The 19,013-nt window shown below is 37.3% G+C and overlaps 1 protein-coding gene and 1 long non-coding RNA gene across 8 annotated transcripts in view; one reads left to right on the top strand and one right to left on the bottom strand.

The window, feature by feature from the left end:
• CADM1 (cell adhesion molecule 1) overlaps nucleotides 1-19,013 on the bottom strand; it is a 328,941-nt gene that overhangs the window by 139,095 nt on the left and 170,833 nt on the right. The window lies entirely within an intron of this gene.
• On the top strand, nucleotides 115-18,082 carry LOC119470331. The gene is made up of 3 exons (XR_005199215.1): nucleotides 115-10,027; nucleotides 11,675-12,043; nucleotides 12,380-18,082. It is a non-coding gene; the product is annotated as an uncharacterized LOC119470331 (long non-coding RNA).

Raw genomic sequence — 19,013 nt, forward strand, 5'->3', positions numbered from 1 at the left:
AAAAAAAAAAAAAAAAAAAAGGTTCTCAGTTCCAATACCTGGAGCAACACCAATTAAAAACACAATTTTTTTTTCCTTTCCATTTTAGTTATCTTGACCTACCACAAAGCCCCTGCTTTTGCTAAAAACAGAATAAATCATAATACGGTGCAATTTTCATTCAACTGGGAGGGTATTTTCTAGCATGCTTCTCTCCTCTTGCTTCCCAATGTTGGCTTAATGTGGAGCATTCCAGCTCTTCCTGTACCTAGGCATCCTGCGAAGAGTCCCCAGAGAGTCATATCCCACCAGAACCCAAATAATTTGGCCAGCCATGTATATGCCTGATAATCATGCCCATTTTCCAAAGGATTTTGTCATTTATTGGACTAACATAAACATATTTTTTTTAAATGTTCAGTATGTAAAGTTTTTCAAGTTATTTTCTTTGGAGGACTCACCCCTACTATTTATAGCCAGCAAGTTACCTTGTATCCTATAATGTCTGATCACAATTAAGTCAGCTAGAAACATCTCCACAGTGACTTAGCTATGACTAATGAGTAAAGAAGTTCATCTTGGGAAAGCGAATGACTAAGTTGCAAAGGAAGCATTTAAACATCTGAACAAGGCTCTGTTCACACCTCTCCTTGTTGATGTTTTTCATTCTTTCCACAACAGCCAAAGAAGAGAAAAGGAAGAGGCAGAAGTTTGGACCACAGTGTGTGATAGTTCTGAGGTGGAATTCCTATCTTTCCATTTGGAGACCTCCTCTTGCTAAAGCCAAGAGGAGACCCAGGCACGAAGTAGCAGCAAATGCAGAGAATCTTATCCGGACACAAGTAGCAATAAATTCATCCTTAAAATGTATAGTGTTACCATGAATAGTCATTCTGAGCTAAAATCCAGAAAACCGTTTTGTTTCTTTAGCGAGGATACCTGGCCACCTCTAATGCAATGATACAGACTCCAACAATCTCTTCTTAAGGCCCTGAGAAGATTTGGCCCTGAGGAAAAGATTTAGCATATCGGACAGCAAAGAAGCCATACTTAAGGAAGTGTTCTACTAACATCTTTTACAAGGAATAAAACTGACTATATAGCAAGATAAAGTGAGAGAAAATGCAACGTGCTATACTGATTTTGTAGTCAGCAAAAGTTAATGAATTGCAGATCACGAGCAACTCAATGTAAAACCACAGTGTGTGCATGTTATGAAATTACTCCACAAAAGATTGCTTAAGCAAATTTACAATGAAAAACAACATCAAAACACCAAGGAAGTGAAATGAATATAAATATGAAGCACACTTAAACACCCAGGACGCTTATTTTAAGAAGGAGGAAAAAAAGCTCCTCAACCTTCAATGACTTTTATAAACTATAAAGAAGGATCAGATAAGCATCTAGGTCTTCTATATAACAATATATATTTTACACAAGCAAGTAAGTCCAGCTACAGAAAATTGATCTTCTATTGCCCCTGCAGCCTTGCAGACAGCATGCAAAAATCCATCCATGGACAGTCTTCAAAGGGTCAAAGTGAATACACAACACCTGGAGATGAACAAGAAAAATTTAAATAGGGCCCATGGGTCTCTAAAGAGCAGTTTTTAACTGGCCTATAAGCTAATAAGAGTGGTTATAAACTGTGAACAACCAATGCCCTACATGAAGGAACATTTATCATACTAACATGCCTGTAAAGTGGAGAGGGTTCATCCGCACGCTCTCTGCAGTTTCTATTAGAATGTTAATTGTTCATACTGAAGAAAAGGAGACATAAGGAATGGCTTTTACCATCATGTGTTAAGTTTATTTTTGTTCCTCTGACCAGTTCCCAAGGGGCAGGAGGCTAATGACTGTTCTTCATCATCAACTGCAAAGGATATTTACATCCATCCTGTAACCATGACAGCTGTGTCACTAATTCCCTAACTACCTCCACCACATGAACCAATCATCTGGCATGAAGCTGCAAGATGGAGTGCCCTGCAGTCATTATTCACCAAGCACTTTCATTAACAAACTGCCCTTAATTACAGTGGTAATTGCAAAATTATTTCATAGCAGCAATTATTTTTCTCAGCCAATCCAGGCTATTTAAGTAGGACACTGCCTATGAAAATGGCATAAGTCCAAGTAATCTATGACCAAGGATATGTTTTAATTGTACTACCAACTTAGTTTCAAAATATTGCATCAGAGGGCTATGAAATTACATTATACATCCCATTACACACTACACACACAAACGCGCGCGCGCACACACACACATCAATAAAAGAAAAGCAAACCTTCCCTACTTTTTTTAATTTGAAAGTAAAATGCATACATAACATTCACATCAAGTACCTAAACTAAAGCCATTGTCCAGCAAAGTAAAAAAATGAGCCTCTAGATCTAAACTTACATTTTCAGAACTGCTGAACAAACTAACCTATCCATTAGAAATACATCAACTCCCTTCCATCCATTCCTTTTACTTAAAAGCCCTTTGTTCTTTCATATTCATATGTTTAGATACTCAGCTATGATGAGAAATACTGGAATACCTGTCCGTCTGTTGGCCTCATAAATAAAATCACAAAGGAGTTTCCAGAAATCACATCCTAATGTTCAAAATTATAGGCTGAAATGCATCTATGCTTACTTTCCTCAAGTTTCAATGTGAAAATTCATAAAAATTTACCCTGAAGATGAAACTCGAGTCATAATGTCCGATTTGGGGAATAGCGAATTTTCAGTGAAGTTAGAGTACAAGAAATGCGTGATCTGGAGACTAGAGAGATGTGGTCAAATCAAGATTAAGCCTTTAATACCACAATCAGACTATATGAAGACATGAATACTATTCTAAGGAGTTTGGATGTGATCTGGTAGATAGTGAAAACGTGTAAAAGGCAAGGAAAGAAGACAACTTGAATTCAGATAGTGGGAATGGAAATTGAGGGACAGGTTTGAGAAATCCATGAACAATTTTGCAGGGAGAATTATACTTGATGACTTTTAGGTACAGACAGCAATGAAGACATATTCAAAGACTGCTCTGAGGTTTCCAGCCTGTTGGAATAGGTAGGTGATGAGCTAGGTAATGCAATAAGGATCTGTAATACACATGAGTATTTTAACTATCTATAGGACATTAATCTAGAGATATTAAGGAAGTAGCAAGAATAGTAATTAACATTTATCGCTTATTTATATCCCAGATGCTGTACTTAATGCATTAGATGCATTAACTTACTGAACACTCAAAACAATAGGATCTTGAATTAGATCCTGTTTTTACAATCATTTTTATAGACAAGAATCCTGAGGCTCAATGAGATGAAAGGGTCCAAGGTCACTATGGCACAGAATGCTAGTTGCCTTGCAAATATCCATTCTTCTCTCTGTCCTTGGTAACAGAACCCATCTTTTTTAGCTGTGTCTGGTAAAGATAACATTTCTACCTCCCTCACATCTAGGTCATGAGCTTTAAGAGGACGTGTTGCATGGGCTGGGAAAGAAACTGGTTCTGCCAAAAGAAGCTCTTTGTCTTTCCTGCTGCCTAATAGGCAGCCGCACTGGCAAAAGCTCCATCTTGGACCATGAATGACCTTCAGGAAAAGGGTCACCAACTGAGGATGGTGAAGCAGAAAAAAGGCGGCTAGATTCTTCAAAATTTTGTGGAAGCACCATACCTGCCCTGGATTGCCCATCTCTCTACTTCTTTGGTGGTGGGGGGGACCCAAAACCAAAACCAAAAAAAAAACAACCAACCAAAAACAACATTACTATTTAAATCACTGTTTTGGTAATTTTGCAGAAAGAATTATATTCCCATTTACTCAGTATACAGGTAACCAGGCAATCCTTTGGGAGACAAAAAGAACTCCTAGATGACACAGTCACACAGCTAATAAGTAGCATAGCCAGAAATTGAAGGCAATTCTTTGATTCTAAATTCTATAATCTTAACAAAAGGGCCGGACTGCTCAAGGGAGCAGTTGAGGCTACAGATGCAGATTGTCAATTATTGGTTTATGTACATCCTGACAGATTTTGTTACTTCTTCTATTATAAAAATAATGCAAAATAGGCATCATCATTCGAAAAGGAAGGTATTGTCATTAGATAAGTCATATAGATGATGAAGCATTAACATCTTACCAATTTTAGAGAACTAAAATAAAAATAAATAATCCTAACAACCCTAAAATTATCAAGCATAATTTTATCTTCCTGTTGGGGATCCTGTAGTGTATTTTTACTAAACAGAGCTACAAAAGAATCAGCAAGTTACCTATATGCTGAGTAAATGGGAAAAAATCTATTTTCATCTTTTCTAAATTTTATTTATTTATTCATTCAGTCATATATTTTTTAGCGACAGTATCTCGCTTTGTCACTCAGGCTGGAATGCAGTAGTGCGATCATAGCTCACTGTAGCCTAAAATCCTGGCCTTGGGCGATCCTCTCGCCTCAGGCTCCCGAGTAGCTGGAACTGCCAGTACATGCCACCGTGGCTCACTAATTTCTTTAAAGTTATTTTTTGTAAGGATGAGGTCTCTCTATGTTGCCCAGGCTGGTCTGGAACTCCTGGGCTCAAGCAATCCTCCCGTCTTGGCATCCTCACTTTGGTGCTGGGATTATGGGCATCAGCTACCATGTCAAGCCCTTTCCTAAATTTTAATTAGATGAAAATCTAGTTCTATAAAGAAATGAAATACCAATGATTTTGCAGTAAAGTGTGTTTCCATATAAATATAAATTGCAATTTCTTGTGTCAGAATCTTGAATAATTTATAGGATTAAATCAGTTATTATTTTGAATTTCCTATGCAGGTAGGTGTTCATAGTATTTCCCTATACTATATTATAAACTAGTATTAAATAAAACAATAATATTTTATTCCTACAAGAAGAATTGTAAAATTAATGTTTATATCTTCAGTTTTATCTTGAATGCTTGAGTATCCTGAAGTTGGTGGGAATCCAGGAAAAAAATGTTTCATTTAATTAAATATAAGTCAGGTCTCCAAGCAGAAGGATGATGTAGTCACATGTTTTGTGATGAAAATACCTCTAAAAATCGAAGGAAAGAGATCTTTTATGTAATTTAGGGGAAAAATTAATGTGAGCCTTTCCAAAGAGAATTTATATTCTCTTGTTAAAATATTATTTTTAAATTTCATTATTTTACTAGAATTCCAAATCTAGTCTTCCTTTGTAGCAAAGACATAAGACAAATGATTATTCTATCTAAAGCAACCATTGCTATATTTTTAAAAATCCACATAGTTCATACTTTTAACAACATTACAGCCAGTAAGTGAATGTATTTCATTTTGATGATTTCATATATTGCATTAATGAGAAAAATTGAGGCATATTATCTTAGGATCTAAAATATTGTGCAATTGTAAGTTTTATGCCAGCCTTCAAGTAATTCAGTTTTTCAAAGACAGTAAAGGGAAAAGAATCTGACCTAGACAGTCTCTCCCTTAACAATGAAAGTAATTCCACTTAACAATTTGTTTTTCTTCCTGAAGAGTTGCAAGATTGGTAAGAAGCACTGGATTAATTCTATATTCTCTCTGCTTAGGTATGTTTTCAACATCCTATGGAATAAATATGCTAGTGGTAAGTACACAGTACTTGGGGAAAGATGCATTTTGTAGGACACTCTAGACCCTCTGTAGTGACTAAAAGCAAACATAATAAAACAATCTGACATGAATTCAGTGTTTCTCCATTTACCAAAACTTCTTTGAGCACTTTAATACATGCAAATGATATTCCGATGCATTTTTAATGTTTGACCCAGATTACACAAAAGAATACTAGGGTAACAAAAAACTTCGTATACTTCATCTGCAAATATTGGAAAGTAAAGATAGGTGGTAAACTGCTACATCCATTATGTCATGGATTCCTCTCCTTAATATCCTAGTTCCAATAGCTGCTAACTACTAAAGCTTCCTGTGGTGTTCAGATCCTGTTGTAAACTGTCCTCCAAGATTGTCTGACTACATTACGACAATGGGTTTGTCTTCCTGACAATTTTGCAACAGTGGTGTGATACTCCAGGCAACATTCTGTAGGGTTAGAGTGATGCTTGAGGGAGCCAGTGGAATGCCATCATCACCCACAAATGCACCATCTGCTGTGTCTTACTGCTTAATTAAACTAAAACTGGTAGGTTCTTAATTCTCACAGCTCATAAAAATAAAGGTCACAACAGAGCACTGGCATCATGCATCATCCACATAACATACAGTCACTAAAGTACATTTTGCCAACCTATCACTCAAAAGAAAAAAGAAATATACCATCTAGCTGGCGTCAAAGCATAGAAGGATTCTATCAGACTGACATCAGATCAATGACAGGACAGCTGAACTGTCAGCCTAAGTGAGCAGGAGGACAGAAGCTTCAATGCGTGGCCATTGTTCTTTACCTGTCTCCTGTAGCACTTGCCAAAAAAAATTCTTCCACACACTGTAACAAGACCTCTTGTGAACTTTTTTGCTAAATCACCCATTCATTCATTCTTCAACCATTTATCAAAAGCTTACATATGCAAGGGATTGTGTTTAGTATTTTGGTTGATGCAAAAATGAATCTGAGGCAAGCTGTTAAGTCTATATAGCTGCCAAAGACTTCATTAGATATAGTCTTATGTCAAGTATATATAACACTTTTATTGAGATATAAACACACCAATTTATAGTGTATAATTCAATGGTATTTAATATATTCATAGAGATGTGCAACTATCACCATTACCTAAATTCAGAACATTGTTTTCAACCCAAAAAGAAACTTCATATCCATTGATAGTCACTTCTTGTTCGCCTCTTATCCCAACTCCTGGCAACCACTAATCTACTTTCTGTTTCTATACCTTTTGACTTTTCTGAAGATTTCACAAAAGTGAAATCATACAATATGTGGCCTTTGGGCTTTTTCCACTTAGCATAATGTTTTCAAGGCTCATCCATGTCATGGAATGTATCAGTACTTCATTCTGTATGATGGTTGCATAATATTCCATTGTATGGCTATACCACATATTGTTTATCAATTAATGGATATTGGGTGTTTCCATTTTTTTTGTTATTATGAATCATGCTGCTTAATAATATAATATTCATGTACATGTTTTGCACAGACTCGTTTTAATTCTGTTGGGCAAATAGCTAGGAGTGTAATTGCTGTGTCATATTGGTAACTCTGTGTTTGACACTTTGAGGAACTGTCAAGCTGTTTCCAAATTGGCTGCACCATTTTACATTACCACTAGCAACATATAAGAGCTCCAGTTTCTCCACATTCTTGCCAACACTTATTTTTGTCTTCTTGTTAAATTCTAGCTATCCTAATGGTTGTGAAGTGGAACCTCACTATGGTTTTGATTTTAATTTCTCTAGTGACTAATGACATTGAACATCTTGTCATGCTTATTGGTGATGTGTATATCTTCTTTGGATAAATTTACTATGTATTTTGAGCAACTTTTAATAAACTATTTGGTAGAAATACATAAAATATTATACCTGTAATCTTAAAGCAATATGTGACATTTCCCAACAAGCCACTAATGTATTTTCTTTCCCCGAAGTTCCTTTTGATATTTAAATAGAAACTCTAAGATAATATCTAAAAACAGAGAAGTCTTGAAATTCCACAGCATAAACATGGAAGTGGGGTGCAGGAAAAGGTGGATAAAATTTCACTTGATTAGATAACTCTTTCAAGCCAATAGCCCATTTCCCAAATCTATTGAAAGTCAACTAGTAAGAATTTCTGAAGATAAATGATGTGAAAGAGGTTGAGGTACAGAAAATTCAAGAAGATAAAATAATGGTAAGAACAATAGAGCACAAATTCAATTTCCAATCAAGGAAATTCAAAAAATGTTACAAAGGTAAAGCAACTTACTTGGACTTAGTAGTAGAGAGGTAACTAAGATAACTAAGAACTGAGAGATAACTAAGAATTAGTTCCTAGGACAGTGGATGATTATAGTATCACTTGCCCAAAGGAAGAGGGCGTAGGAGAAAGAGGTGAACAAAACAAAACATAAATATTCTGAAGGAGGATTCATTATACAGCAGTGGTTTCTGCTGCTCTTTTAAGAGAAGAGATATGAAAAAGGAAAAAAAAAAATAAGTGGGATCAATCTAATTTGGGCCACAATGGATTTGGTGTAGGATATGTAAGTTGCTGTTCTGGGAGAGAGAAACAGATAGCCATACAAAGAACCCAGAAAGTAGTCAGGAGACGGTCTGGGTTATGGATGCTGCAGGAAAAGGAAGAGCCACAGTCATTCAGATATCAAGGAGAAAAACCCTGCCGCCTTCTTAACTCCTGTCAAACCAACTCACTCTAGTTTCAAACAATGGGGAACAACTTAACTCAGTGATATAGTCATATGAGATGCTAATGAATGAAAATAATTGATCCTCATTATCTCTTCAAGATCGTTAATGCACCCGTAAAGGTAATCACGTCTTCTTTTATCATGCATCTTGAACTTTCTTTGCTATGTAGGTTTTTAACTACCTAACATTTTTCTCCAAATAATACAAAAGAAAACATCAACAATAAAAATGATAATTTTGGTGCCACGTTCTCACCAACAAACAAAAGCAGCCAAAATTGTGAAGAAGTCAGCACTACTACTTTTACATGCTATATACTACCAAGCCCCGATCGATAAGTCTGTTCTCTCTTGTTGGTGTATCCGTGGAAAAGGTGCATGACAGCAGAAACAGAGACCTTAAAAAGCAATTAAAGGTGAGGAATCTCCTGCCAAACAGCTAGTACAGACGGAACCTTTTTTTCCATAGAGCTTAGCCTCATTCCACAGCCAAGAAAAAGCTTGATAAGTACTATATGATGAACAAGTGATAAAATTTATGAAAACTGAGATGAGGAATGACCAATGGGAGAAACAAGGTGCCACTCAGAGCCTGAATGGGTTATTGTGCTTCCTGTTTCCTGTAGGTGGCGCCAAACTCCTTGAAGAGGAAACAGAAAACAAAGTTAAAAGGCTGGTGTATGTCTAGATTGAAGCGCTAAAGAATTTGCTTGTGAGTTGGCAATTTCTCCTCCAAGGCAGCTCTTCATCAGTGCTATTGGCAAGCTCTAGATTTCAGAAGTGATTCACCTGCGCCGTTATTTATGAGCTGCCTTTTCTCCTTTAAGCGCCCAGCTTACATTAACAGTACCACCAGCTTCACTGCAGAGCTCAACCGTGCCTATCACGTAAATGGAAGGTTCGTTAAAGCATCTATTAAAGGGATTTTCAAAGGCAAAACAGCATTTTAAAGCCATTAGCATCCCTTATGTTAGGTTCTATTGAAGAAATGTTACCAAACTGCTATCTAAAACCATCAACCAGAAATAGCCATAAAGTCACTAGACAATCCCTTGGATTCTCTACCCAGAGGGCTCTCACAACCCTATATGCTCCCTATCTTTCAGGCCTTGGAGTGAGAGAGCATCAACATGACTTCTAGGAGCATGTCCCAGATGTGCATCTCCTGGAGGCAGCCAGGGGTTGGACATCAGTCATCAATAAGGGTCCTTGCCAAAAAGAAGCTGTAGGGGTCCGCAAGGAAGCAGGAGGCTTGGTCAAACTGGAATAAAAGCAGTATGAAGAGAAGGGTGTGTCTTGGAGGGCATACACAGGCAAGCAAGAATTAGATATTATGTACTAGGTTTTCACTATTATTCTCAAGATCCAATTTTTGTAACAGACATTTTCTGCCAACCTCCTAAAATTTTTAAACAACAGCAGCCAAGACTGACTTCTACTCGGCACAATTACATAAGACCAAGCAGTGTGTTGCTCTCATTTTCGAAGCTTTGTTTTAAGCTCCCTCATTAATCTTTCAGTCTTTTCCCATCTCTGCCTGACTATAACTGCCCTGAATTTATCCAAGCCTGCAGAATGCCAGGCTCACTGGAGTCTAAATCACCAAGAGCTGAATACACATTCTACTCATGGGACTCTACACTTCCATCAGAAGGAACCAATCACAGCTTAGGAGAGGTAAACCTCTTTTTAATTGTATTCTATGATACTAACAGGCATTCATTACACATGGACCTTAAAACAAGATTTGCTCTTGGCTGCTCATAATTGTATTTCTACAGCAGTTTAAACCGTTGGCACCTGCAATTGCTAGCAGGCCTAGGCTAAGAATTTCTATTATCCCACTTTCAAGGGTTACATTTAAAATAAAACTCAGAGGGGCAAAACATTACATACACACATATTTACACAAATTAAATACTATGCACAAGTCAATACCTTCTGCACACAAAACTACATTAAACTCAATTAGCCCTAAGCAAAACTACAGGAAGCAGGTTTTCTGAGAACCAACGGAGCTGTTCTGTATAATAAAGAATGTAAAAGCAGCTAGATTATAGAGTTCTGCAGAGCTGTCAATAAATGCTTTTAAATAAATCATCAGTACTGATTTCTAAATTAATTAGCTTAAAATTAACACAAAACAATCCAATGTAAGGTATTTATATACAAATAACCTCTGATTTTTGAGTTCTAATAAAGAAGAACTTTTGAAGCACATATGTATTTGTGTGTCATTCAGGGCTTTTCCAGAAGGATATTCCTAACTATAAGCCACAAAATAGCCACCAGACTAAAGTACAATATCCTTCTTGTTATGGTTTTCTACTTGATTATGACCAAAATTAAATTATACAAATATTTCACTAAATATCTTCTCAAACCTTATAAATATTAATATAAACTCAATCTCCGATGTGCCCAGCATTTAAAAATCCATTTAAAAATCTTGGAAACTAATTTAAGATTTCCATCTAGAATACAAATTAGCAAGTCCTCTTCCTAGCTCTGTTTTGCTCAGCACCCATATCTGCACATTTAGTACTGAATGTCAGTTGGTAGCACTTAAAGATGATGAATATTAAAAGCATGCTTCTGCCTGCTAACATATTAGAGCTTGGCAACCACTGAATTTGTCATAAGCTGCATTTTCAGTGAACAAACGACTGCCTTTAACACGCCAAAGCATTCGGTAAATTCCCAAATTGTGAAAAGGGTACACGGAGGGTGAAATTTTACTATTACATATGTTATCTGAGAGGACTGCATAAAATTAAAATCTTTTTTAAAACTTACCACCTTAGAGTACCACCAGGCTATAGTTTTCTAAAGTACTTACTTGAAGATTGTATATGGATAATAAGTAATAATAATGCCAGCTACTATGAATCAAATATTCATTATGTGTTGGGCACTGAGCTAAGCATTTTGCATATAAAAATATAATTTTTACATACATGCTATCTTGTCTACATGCCATCTTTACATGCATACTATCTAATTCGCATATGTACATGCTATCTTTACATATATGCTATCATATCAGATTCTCTACCCAGTAAGTGGTATTGTTATTTCCAAAGAGGTTAGGTGACTTATTTGAGGTAATAAGCAAATGAAAAGCAGATCAAGAATTTCAACCCAAGCCTCTCTCTCCAATTCCCTACACGCTACCATGCAGCCAAATTTCCAGCAGATAAAACCTCTTGCAAGGCTGGCACTTGCTGGATGCTGCTCACTCTATTGGGTCCAGGAGCTTAATACCTGTTTACTTTAAATCTGCATTAAGGACGCCTTTTCATATACAAATCTTGTTTCTGCTAGGATTCATTCATCCAGAAGACTGAACAAAAAGTACATTTTTGTCTGGAATACATAAGAAATTATTTTTAACTTAATTAAAATGGCTTGTTAGAATCACCTATTCAGCATGTGGAAAACCAGCTGGGTTATCCTGTCAAACCTCTGCACAACATACCTACTGAGACCCAACTTCACGATTAGAAAGCAAGAGAGTATAGTGATGCAAACTGAACTCCGGAACAAGAGTTCAAACTACGGCACTATCTCCTACCAGCCTCAGGTGACCAACCCTCAATGTCCTCATTTGTAAAGTGAAGACTGTGTTAGTAACTATCTCATGGATTACTGGAAGATTAAATAAAATTATGCATACAGAGTACCAGATACATTGTAAGTACTCAATAAATGTTAGCGCTTGTCTGTCTTTGGGGTGTCAGATTCTATCAAAACAACTTTACTACTTTCTTTGGAATGCTATATGGTTCTTTAATTTGTCTGTCTATTAAGAACTGTCTTACATTCAGTAAGTTTTTTTCTACTTAATTTTATGCCATCAGCTCCATAGCTCTACAAAGCATTCTAAATTATCCTTCTGTTTCTCTGGGTTTTGAGAGATTCAAATTCTTTTTCCAAATTACATACTAAGATCTTCTTTCTGAGTTGATTTTCCTAGCTGCTTAATCATTTCTGTTGACCTCTGATTTTTTTTTTTTTTTTTTTTACCAGATTGGCCAAGTGTCTCTGATATGAAGACATCCAGAACAACAATCCAAATTAACCTTTTGAGAGCCTAAAAATTAGGACTTATTTAAGTCTCTTCTGATTTCTGCCTTCCCCAACATTTACTACCATGTTCATTACTGCATGCTAATCTCAACATTTTTTCCATAGCTTACATCATGACAGATGTTTTGTCCAGATTTCACAGTAAATTTAATGGGCGAGAAACAGTGCAATTATTTATAAAGTTATTGTTTGTAGACGAAATTACATTTTCCAAGAATATAGCTAGTTAAGTTATATATGTCTTTATTCCTTCAATAAGTATTTCTTTAGTGCCTATTATGCACCATAACAGGTGAATCACATACTTTTGCAAAAAGACAAGGCAATACCTTATGTGCTAAATTCTCCCGTCTGCCTGCATCACACGGTTGTTTGAAAGGAATGTTACAATTTTTATGAGTCAACTTAATTATATACTATCTAAATATAAATATGTACATACACATGCACACTACATACATATTTAAAACCCAGTCTCTTTTGGGAAGACAAAAGACCTTTTAGTGGGCTAAAAAAGTCCCTTTGAAAGTTGTCAGTATATCTTATGGAATGTGCTAAGGAAAGAAAATAGAGCGATTCTGTTTTTCTGTAGCTGGATGAGATTATGGTGTTTTATTTGATTCTGTTTTCTGTATTAACTTTTATAGGCATCCTGTTTTTTACTTCTGTTAGTTATTTTTATAACTTTAATAAACTTTCAATAAATTTTAATGAACTATTAAATTTAAATAAATAAATTTTAATAAACTTTCAACCGGTATTTAACTACTCTCAACATATTCCCAAAAGATCACTTTAGTCTCTTTTAAATGAAGGACAAATAATTTAGCACTTTTATACTTCCTTACTCTACCTTCAAGTTTTCCAATTAAAAAAATATCAGAATATTTTTCAGTTTTGATTTATAATTAGAAAGCTTGCCTGGAATATGGTATGGTAAATCAGTACCCAAGATCAGGTCTCTTTTAGAACTGAAAAATATCCCTCCAATAGTTATCACAGTGGACTCATTTGTTTTGCTGTGTCTTCCACAATAATCCCCATCAGTTCTGGGTTGGATCTGTGTCTTTCGAGGCTTCTTTGTTGCAGTCTGGGCATTTTTTTGAAGTCTATCCTCTATCACCCTGAAATAGGAGAGTTCCCTGACCCTCCTCCCAGGACATGCAACAGGGGTGTGGCTCCTCTGTTGCGCTGTTGCATCCTCAAACACCTTACAGGAGTGGGGGCACACAGACAAGCAGGTGCAGGAGCCAGGGAGAGTGATTTGGGGAACTGGTCCCACAGTAGTGGTAGCGTCTAGGGCTGAGTGCCTGTGACTCCCAAAGCCCCAGTGGGTGTGCTACAATGCTCTTTTAGCTCTGCTGTCCACAGACTGCTTAAGTGTTACCCAGCTCAGTGCCCTCTTGGTACCTGGGTTTTTGTCCAGCATCCAGGAAGAATCAGGTCACACAAATTGAAGGATGGTAAATGCGGGGGATTTTATTGCTGGATGGAGATGGCTCTCAGCAGGATGGATGGCGAGCTGGAAAGGGGATGGAGTGGGAAGATGACCTTCCTCTGGAGTTCAATTGTCCCATGGCCCATCTCCTCTCCCACCGTCCTCAGCTGAACTCCTCAGTGTTCAGATGCTCCTTCTCTTCTCTCCTCTGCCAAGGCATTCTGCTGCTCTTCTGCTCCTCTGCTCTTCTGCTTGTGGAGCCTAGGATTTGGAGTTTACATGGGTACAGAATAGCGGGGTGCAGCAGGCCAAAAGACAACACTTGGGTGTCAAACAGGAATGCCTGTTCCCATTTAGGACCATGGGTTTCTGGGCTTAAGGGTGGAGACTTTGCCAGGGAACTACCCTCTTTTAGCCAGTATTTCCCTGCTGTCTGTCCAAATCAACTGGATGAATTTTCTAAGTCAGCTTTTTATTTACAGTGAAGATTTATTGTATCTAGTTTAATCTTCATTTCATTTTACTCTTTTTAAAATTCTCATTTACTAGATGTAAACTCTTTAGGTGTCTTACTGAGTTTACAAAACAGAGCTTTTCTAACTGTTTCATAAAGCAAAATTGTTTCAGAAAGACATGCTACAGATCTCTACAATGTCTTTGCTTTGGAGCTATAGAATTTTGTTTTAATTATTCATCTATAATACATGATTTCTTTTTTACATCTTTGGGCTTGGTTTGACATTGGCCTTTAGTGCTTACCATGCTTGAAGACTGCTTTTAAGTCCTTCCTAGCAATTGACTTACATTAATAAGTTAGATGCGTGTCTTCGGTGCCCTACATGTGCTAAGTACTATCCTGGGTGTTGAGGATTCAATAAGAAGGAATCTACTCCCATCCCCATCTCTTCCTTCCCCACCCTCATGAAGCTCAGTCTTCTGGAGGAGACAACAAAATCCCACACTAGCAACTGAATATAGAGGTCTTTGCAGATGCCCTTGTGTTCAAAGTGGAGCCAAAGGATGACTGGAAGCAGGTGCCGATCCTGGTTCTTGACTTTCAAACATCTAAAGTCACAGACCAGCCCAGAACCTGGGTGAGAGTCAGAAGCCAGTTCAATGAGAACCACTTCCACCCTATCCAGAAGCTGAGTAAGTCAAAGAAGGAGCAGGTTAGCAGCTGTTACCAAATCCACTAACACTCAGCAGCACTGGAAATGAGCAAAAGGGAAACTGGCCAGTACATGTTGAACAGGATTCCATGACTAGCAGCTGAAACAGGGAAGAGAGGAAGAGGAATCAGGTTGCAGGTTGGGGGCCTGGTTAAGAAGGAGCAACTCCATCTGATTTCAACTACAGCAAAGAATGTAAAATTCCTTCCAGAAACTAGAATGGGCTCAATGCCTGACACTCATTATGGTTACTTCCGGGGATTTGTTTTTTTTTTTTAGACAATTTCATGGATATTTTAAAGGAAATAAGGAAGACATTGTTCATAGCACTTCCACACACTCTACTATATTCTTGGAAGTCAGTGGTTCAATCTCAAATGAAACTTCTCACTAACATTATGTTCAGTTATTTATGCTCCCTAAACAATGAATGTTTTTAGGCAAAGATTTCCTAGCCTTTCCAACTGAACAAAAGAGCCTCCCACACACAGAGACACACATTTCCATTCTGAAAGCCCTGCAGGCAGATCTGTGAAGCTTGCCATCATAAGACTCATTTAATTTTAAATTAAATTAAGGGCCCAAAAGGTAAGCACATTGTTCAGGTTATTCCAACTAATGTCCTAAACTTACAATTTCAATGATTCTCCATCCAATTGATGACTCCTGCTATAATAAAGAATTCATGAACCATGGAAACAACTGACAAAAATAAAATAAATAAATATCACTCATGGCTTAGAAGAAAAAGCATTCACACAGTCCAGTTCCTAACTCAAAGAGAGTAAATATGTGCAGGAAATTTTTATCAAGATTTTACCAAGTCTATAGCTGTAAGGAAAAAAAAAGGGGGTACAAAGGCTGCCTTTCTAATAAAAATAAAAGTATGAAGGACCCAAATTTCTGACCACTATCACGTGACAGATATATAAATATTCACATAAGCAGAACTAGTTGAGATGGTAAAATGTAACTAAAATGAAATAGTCTTTTTTTTTTCTTTTTTTTTGAGTTCAACACAGCCCTAAGGTTTCCCCCTCCCTGGGTGGGGAAGATTCTGATGGATTTCTTTATTATACATACATTTATTGATCCAATTGTCCCAGTTTTTATGAAGTTTACTAACAATACTGAGGTGCCTGAATATAAGAAGGGGTAAAAAAAGAAAGAGAAAAGAACCTGAGTTGGAAATTCTCAAAGAATACTGTATGAGGAAGTCTACAGGGTAAGCACAATCATTACTGAACCATCTGATTAGCTGTGGGCTGAGTATGGAAACAGGAATTCAAAGAGAGTTGCTAGTCTCTTCCCTCCCCAGTCTTCCCACACTGGAAAACAAGGACAGAATAAGGAATGGAGCGGAAGAAGAGAAGACAGGTTCAGGAGAATCATAGATGGGGCAGGTAGAAGTTAGAAGGCCATTTCAAAGAGGACACTAATAGAGTTTGAAATATTGAAAGTGGAGCAGATCTATTAGGTGTGGCATGTGTGTGCACAGCCAAAGTGAAATGAAGATGAAGGTCGTTTTAGCTGAGGGATTTAAAGAACTATGAGATCTGGGTATTAGTAAAGCCATCAAAAGGAATCCGCTATTCACTAAGGATTCTGCATTGAATCAGTGAGGAAAAGGTGAGCTGATCTTGAAGCAACCATGGTCCCAGAAGTGTTATTAGGGAAGTGCGGTGGGGCAGGGGTGGTGAGAGGTATGTAAAGTTGGAATGGTATGGCGCTTACATATGCTTGATAACGTGTCAATTTCCACATCTAAGAATGGAGAAGATCACATTGATTACAGGGGATTACCCTTAACCCATCTTTTGCTTGATGCCTCCACTGAGTAGAAGGTGGATTCGAGCGGTACAACTACTTTATGTAAATTTAATGAATTTAAAGTCCTTGAGAAATAAGAATGGAAATAACCTGACAGTAAAAAAATATATATTTAATCCCTACTTGTCAACTCAGGAATAAAGAGAATGGGAAGGAAAAGTGATGTTCCTTGGCCACTCCTGGATCTCCCTGCGTTTCCCCAAGAGCATCACTCCAGCCAAAGACCAGCTGACATTTTCTCCCCAGGCATGCTTCACTTCTCACTCTACATACCCTGTGTGAGGTCCTCCTTACCTCACCAGTCCCAGACCAGATCTTCCAATTGCTTACTGGTCTTTTCTTCCTCATGTCCCATCGGTTCTTCAAAATCAAAGCTTTTTACCAAATTCATCCCCTCTTTTCCAATCTGACTGCAACAAACTTAGGACCAACCATCTTTTCTCACCTGATTTTCCAAATGGTGTCCTAACTAGCCTCCTACTCCCCTAGAATAGCCTCTATACTATCAACAGGGCAATCTCTCTAAAGGACAATCTGATCAGATCACTTAAAACCCTCAATGGCTCCTAATGCCTATGGGATGAAGCACAAAGCCACTTAAGCTCTGAGTCATGCTCTTCTGTTCAAAGAGAGAGAGACAGAGAGAGAAAGAATGCCCGACATGCCTCCGTCAAAATCATTGGGAGGATCAAATAAAAATGTATGGAGAAGCACTTTCAAAACTATAAAGCTTATCTAGTGGTTCTTAGTCTTTATGAGGTCACAGTCCCTTTGGAGAGTCTGATAAAAGCTCTGGAGTTTTCTCAAAACCACAAACACATACATCCACCTACACATAAAATTTGGCATCCAATTTCAGAGCATCCATGGTTCCTCAAAGACAATCTTGATCAAGAACCCTTACTTAGGTATTTTATTATTTTCATATTGGTACGTAGAATTGGAGTCAGTATCATCTTGATAGCATTTCCAGCCTTACAAACAAGCAAGCAGTTCTCCTGTGGGCAGTCAGATTATTCATGAAGATGTCTAAAATATTCATCAGCAGGGTCATTGGGCACATAGTGAATATAGGCAGAAAATTAGTACAGTAGTTAGCTCACAGTCATTTCATCAGAGTGCAGCTGTCCCTACACACAACTGCTCGAAAAGAACAGGTTATTTTGAAAACAATCAGCTGAATTGAGACCAAAAAAAAAAAAAAAACTGGCCAGTGGGCCTTCATTCTAACTGAATGAAAATGAAGTGAAGTTTCTTCCTTTTCACACAGCTCATCGATGCAAAAACACGAGCTATGCCATAGCATAAATGTTCATTATGCATGAGCCTGTTTCTTGCAGCTGCATCTCTCATGACTTGGCTAAGGCTGTATTTGTCTATATGTCCTTCTACATGTTTGTGCATATTTACACTGTGTATTTTAGTGCTCAAGGAAGCAGAAGGCAGGAACAGTGTTTACTCTGCATGTTTGTACAGGACACATCATACAGAACTACAGTGATGTAGTATTGAAGGGCAGCAAATTCAAACTCTTCACCAAAGTGTGAATAGTTCACATAATAAAGAACTGATCACACTTCTCTTTAGAAAGAAGAATATTATTCGCCAAGTTTGTGGTACCAACCAATGACTAAACCTTAAGTCTGTAGTCCCCTGTTATCTGCAGTTTCACTTTCTATGGTTTCAGTTAACCTAGGCCAACCTGGGGTTCTGAAAACTGGTGAGTATAGTACAACAAGATATTTGGAGAGAGAGAGACCACATAACTTTTATTACAGTATATTGATATAATTGTTCTACTGTTGTTGTTAATCTCTTATTGTGCCTAATTTAAAAGTTAAGCTTTATCATAGGTACGTATGCATATGGAAACAATAGTCTGATAGGGTTCAATACTATCCTCAGAATCAGACATCCATCTTGAAATACATCCTCTGAGGATAAAAGGGGACTACTATATACCACCAGAATACCACCACAAACATTTATCAGTGTTTTGAACAGTAAACACACGTTTGAATAGTCTATAATATCACATACAAATGGGCTCTATGTAATAGGAAATACACATACTGAACATAAAAACTAAATGCATTCTTAACAGAAGACTGGCCCCAAATCAATGTCAGCGCTTTAA

This window comes from Cebus imitator, unplaced genomic scaffold (genome assembly GCF_001604975.1).
Source record: "Cebus imitator isolate Cc_AM_T3 unplaced genomic scaffold, Cebus_imitator-1.0 Scaffold28, whole genome shotgun sequence".
Classification (NCBI taxonomy): domain Eukaryota; kingdom Metazoa; phylum Chordata; class Mammalia; order Primates; family Cebidae; genus Cebus; species Cebus imitator.